Source organism: Falco naumanni, chromosome 7, assembly GCF_017639655.2.
Source record: "Falco naumanni isolate bFalNau1 chromosome 7, bFalNau1.pat, whole genome shotgun sequence".
Taxonomy (NCBI): Eukaryota; Metazoa; Chordata; class Aves; order Falconiformes; family Falconidae; genus Falco; species Falco naumanni.
In genome coordinates, this window is record NC_054060.1 from 5,642,863 (window position 1) to 5,648,862 (window position 6,000).

The window sequence follows — 6,000 nt, forward strand, 5'->3', positions numbered from 1 at the left end:
AAGTTTACGTCATCACTGAACTGCAAAGTTGTATGATATTCCATTGCACTTATTTTCTATACCTTTACTTTGTTTCCTGCAGGGTTTTTACTCTATTTACTGATGAGAGATCTCAAATATTATTTAAAGTAAAAGAGCCTTTATACTAACATCATTAGAATGTCAAGCTTTAGCTGATTAAGGAGCTTTAGGTTATTTGTACATGATAACAATTTGGTAGATTCCAGTATTTTTGCTTTCATAAAAGGTGTTTATATTCATTATGCTAGAAATTATGAATCAATTTAGTTAGATCAAAGGAGTCCTCCATATCAATCTTTTTGTCATCAAAACGTGTTTGATTTGGTTGAAATCTTTGCATTGAAATGATGCTTTGTGGTGCCTTGGCCTCTGGAGTAGCTCCTGTGTGATTCAAAAGATAATCGCAGGTAGAGATGGAAAGACCTAACAGTTCACCCTTTCCACCCACCACCAAATTGGGATTGCTCCCTGTAGTATACGTAGCTCAAGTCTGGGGTCAGTGCTGCACAATATAATGTTCTAAGGTTTATTTATTTATATGCCACAGTAAATAGAAAACAGGATTGCAAGGGTGACTTTTTTTTAGCCCTACTTTCAAAATTGCAACTAGAAGTTTCTGGGTGAAACTGATTAATTTCCTTTTAGGCTCCTATCATAAGAAATTAAATGGGGTTGACCTGTAGAGAACCCTGCTGTTGTGATTTGCTCTGCAAATGAGATACAAAAGGTTTTCCTTGAGAGCTCAGAGATGTGTATTGAAACTAAAAGGAAATATACTGCATTTCTGGTCTGTAGCTGTGCATCTTATGTGCTTTATAGTTTTCTCACTAAAAGGCACGAGTAAAGATTTTATACCCATAACTGCTCTATCCTCTTGCAAATCCTATTGCCTAGCTGGGCTGGGTAAATAACATTTATTCTTTTAAAAATTATTTTTAATTTAAAAATGCAAAATTTCAAAGTACCTTCTTTTGTCATTATTATTGTCAAGAACTAAGTCTTAGCCACAAAGAATTCAGGTATGCCGTAACTGTATATAGCAATACTCTGACCTATACTGCCAGGTTCAGTATGTAATGATATTATTTGTGTTTCCTTCTGTGAGTGTGTGAAAATTGACCAACAGTGACTATTTTGAATTTAGTGTAAAAGTCATAAAATGACATATGTTCTGCCAACCATTGATTGTGCAATTTGAGGTTTTCATTTGGCAAATATTCAAGCTTAAAATGTGTTTTTCATGATTATTCCCCTTATTAAAGCTCATTTGCTATTCATGGAAAGTGAGCACAAAAGGGATGTGAACAGTCAAAAGAAATCCATTTAAAAATTCAAATTAATATCCAAGGGAAATGGATTGCAGTATTTGCTCAACTCTACTGGGTATACTTTGCTGCTGAATGTCTTATTAATGGGTGTCTTTGTCACTGTCCTTAAGGCTTTCATCACAAATGTTAGCTAGTTTTGTTATGACTTCATGTTGCAGTCATTATGCGAAATTTGTTCTTGATATTGTTAAAATGGTTCTGTTAGAGTGATGCTAGGTAAGAGTGTGTTTACCATGTGGCTGCTCCTTTTTCAAATCAGTTAAAAACTTATTGTTGTGGTACTAACTGCTGAGTTTAAATGTGGTGGAGTCAAAGAAACTCAGGTCGTCATCCCTTCCTAAAAGATGAGGCATGACTTCCAATAGCCTTGCCCATACCAGCCTCAGGGACTCCAGTTCTCCCTCTGTAATTGCCTATAGAAATACCATAGTAGAAAATATAGTATATAGTAGAAAATATACTTAACTAGTGATGGGAAGAATCTGGGTCATAGCTGTGAGAGCAGAAATTAGTTAGCAATGTGATGGGGTAGTGACTGTGGCTGAGGTGTCAGCTTAAGGCATACCAGTGTTGTCTTCACCCTCTGTGTACTGAATCATGGAATAGTTGAAGGTAGATTTCTAGACCCTCCTTGTTGAGCAGGTTGACTAGGACCTTGTCTAGTTGGGTTTTTAATATTTCCAAGGATGGAGACTCCACAACCTCTTTTGGAAACCTCTTCATGCCTGACCACCCTCACAATAAAACAGTTTTTTCTTAGTTTTAAGTGGAATTCCCTGTTTTTCACTGCTTTGCATCCTGTCACTGAGCATCACTGAGAAGAGTCTGGCTCTGTCGTCTTTACTTCTCTGATAGGACTATATACACACTGATGAAATCCCCCTTGAGCTTTCTCTTCTTATGTTATGCCTTAAGCTAACTCCTAGAACTTTCTGGAGGGATGGACTTCAAATGAGAAAAGACTTTTTTGGGGTTTTGTTCTTCTGGATGGCAGTTAGGGATTATTTTCATTACACATTGGTATAAATATAGAAAGGAAATTGATTTGAAGTCCAACGGTAAAGAACAATATAAGTAGTTGCTCTTTTTCTTTATTTTTAAATAAAGCAAATTGAAATAGCCTTCACATGTGAACCTACAGTAACACTTGGCTTACTGTAATTTCTGAATGAAGAAAAAATGTTAAAATGTGGGTTATAAGCTTTATACTATAGTTAAATAGTGCAACATTTATGTGTCATAATTCCCTATTATGCTGGACAGTTAAAGTTATGTGAGCAAAGGCATGGTTTCCAGGGGTAGATAACTGAAAAAGAATTTGCTGCATCATTCAACCTGAGGTTTTGGAGACGCATTTATTCATGCAAATTGCGGTCAAAGGCTAGTGCTTTTCAGAAAGGTCTTGCTTCTTAGCCAAATTTATAACTGCTTGAACTAAAGCAAAGAAGATCAAATTATTTGCCTGGGATCATATGCCAACTGAGTGGCTCTGCCAGGATTTGAGCCAGAGATCCATTCCCTTGGTTCATCACCCTTGACTGTAAATAGTAGATTTCATGCTGGTTTATGAAGATATTAGGCAGGTAGCATAATGTTTTATAAGCTTCTGAAAGAGACTGAGCTGCCATTACAATGAGGAAATAGTCTAATGGGCTAATAAAAAGTTAAGAAAAAAACAGATACAGGAAATACTAGAGGAAAAAATTAAACCTTGGACCAGTAGTTTACTCTTTTGTTAAATAGTCTGAACCAGTGTACAGGGTTTCCCTGCGAAGGCCAGTATGGGTTGCACAGCGAGGCACTCTGGCTGTCCCTGAGGCCTCCAAAGCGAAAACCCACCATGGATATTGTAAGTTACATCACTTCAGGTAGATACCTAAAGTCAAGGATGTAGGCTGACCTAGCTTTTTTCTAGTGAACAAGGAGAAAAACTGCTGTGCTTAGAAATGGGTGACTTTCATACTCCTTCAGATACAGCACTGCCCACTCTGCAGTGATCTTCTTCTCACCCAGAGTTCTGTCCAGATCTGTGGAACTGACAGTGTATAAAGAGATGGCCAAATACATTGTGTTTCCTCCCTTTACAGGTCACAGGGAAGAAAGTGGCTGCTGCTATGCATAGTGCACACAGAATCATTTGAGTGTGTGCTCCTGTTATAAAGAGGCTTTTGTAGATTGCCTAAGACATTATAAATATAGATCAGTAATAAACCAGCATTTCAACACATACTTTTCAGAAGATTTATGTTTAGCTCTAGGAATTGAGCTACTTTACGTGGCGGCTGATATGATGTGGAACTTTCTGTGGATGCAAAGGACATGAGAACGCCCATCAAATACTAAGATGCTCATTTAATCTAGTGATAGACTGCCTGATATTGTATATTTTTCATATTGATGCTTATTTTAGGGTTTTTTTCCACTCTTTCTCTAGTCCTGATTCCACATTCGAGTACGTAGTGTGTGCTACTGAGGAAGTGCAAAGCACCAGTGTGAGGAGGTGTCCCACATGTTGGACTAGTGTGTGCAGCTGCAGGTAAGAGAAAGTTTTTCTTCTGGTGCAAACTGAAGGCAAAAGAGCAGACCCAACTCTGTGGCAGAACAGTTCTGTGTTTAGAGTCAATGTGACATGTATACTCTTTCAGACATGACAGCTTATACCTTTAGAAGCATGTAAGAAAATGGAGGGACAATCTTGGATTATTTAAGTCTAATATTTTTGCTTAAAGTTGAGTTCAGCATGTTATTTTCTAGCTTATCTCACCACCCCTGCTTTTTTTTTTTTTTTTTTTTTTTCTCTCTCCCCTTCTGGTATGTCCCATTCCTTCAGTTTCATTTTTGGAATTTAATATCTCCCGTTGATGATTTCTGTTCCTTATCTTCCCTTGATCCATTTCTGCTTCTCTGTTAGATTCTGTCCCCTTGAGTCTCCAACAAATGTCTCCCCATATGTCAGATTAAAAAAAAAAAAATTACAAGATGCTAGGCTGTGAAAGGAACTAGAGAATGTTTATGTGGTTGCAGCGGGTTGACCATTAAAATGACTTTATTTCTACAGCATTTCACATGCTGGGCTTGACAGTTTCATTTCCGAAACAATTTATACTCACTAAAGTCCATAACAGCATTTCCATTATTTTCTTATATGATTTTTGTTTGCCTATATATTATCAAGTTAGCTTCTTCTATTCAGGCCTGATTTCAGACAATAGGAATACAAAGTGGAAAAATCCTTTCTAAAAAAGACTGTAGGTTTTTATCTGTTAAAGCATCTTTCTGTGTCCCAACACATTTTTATCTTGGTCGTCTTTTCAGCTTCTCCTGTTTATTTGATCCAATGGTATGACATGCAGGGGAGAGTTAGATGAAAGTTTCACCTGAAGCGTATGCATGCTCATAGCTGAGGAATGTTACTAAAGCTTCCTTCCTCATTATTCACCAAAGTCCTCATGCTGTTCCAGATACTGCTTCCAGAGCATACCATATTAAAGCAAAGGCTAACTAGAACTGTTGCTTCAAATTAAAACGTAGGGGGAGTAATTATTTTACTAAACTAGTACTAGTGGACATCACAATAGGCTAGGATGAAGAAGAAAGGCCAATTTTATTTTCTTGCTTTTCTAAATATAACGTTGTCCAAGCAGCTATGTATGTGAAGTTCCATTTTTCTTCTACTTCATTAAAAGGAAAAAAAAAACCCAAACAACACACAGTTTGCAGTTTTGAAAAGGAAACTACAACTAGCATTATATATTCTTGAATATCATCATTGTATTAAATTCTGGCACAGTTTGCATAAAGAGATTGTTAGAATATCACGCACTGGAAATTTGTAAGAACAAGTTAAATGTTGGGAATAGTCTAGGTGTAACTTGCTCCTTGCCACAGTAATCAGATCAGTAATTCCCAGGCTTTCTAGTCTAGCAAACCATTGTCATCTCTCAGGACTTCTCTACAGCCCAGCAGATCCCCTTAGTTCAGTGGTTGCTGAAAACATAATAAAGACAATGCTTGCTATGATTTCATAAATTACGGTTTGGAAACCACTAGACATAATGATGGCTTTGGTTCCTTCCAGCTTTATACTTCTGTGGTTCTGTACTGCTGCCATAATTCCAGGGCAATGGTAGAATGAGTTTGTGATTATATATGATAATAACAACTGTCTGAGCTACAGTTCTTACTACAATCTCATTTGCTTGCCTCAGAGAGACTGCTTGTCCAGGGAGGTCAGCAGGTTGTTTGCTTCCTGTTGAGCTAATTGGCAGGGTGACAAACACTGCATGCCAAGCAAATGCATTTGTTTAATCTCTGCTGGTTGTGGATAAAAACCTCCAACAGACAAGAGAGGCCCTTTTTTTTTAAGAGCTGATTTAAAGCTGGGTGAAAATGGGTTGTCCCCTTAAACCCCAAAGTATCAGTATTAACTGCTGTAGATGTGTACAAATAATACATGTCCAAGCTCAGTTTGGATCCCTTTCTTTATCTGACAGTGCATTGCTGGGACAACTACTGATACCAGTGTAACATGAAAAGTTTATCAGAACCAGGTAAGTTTGGTGTCCATTATTATGTACTTAAAAGCTAATGCCAATTGTTAAGTGCAAGACTGAATGGAATATGGGAGAGATGAGGAGCTTCCTGAATTGAT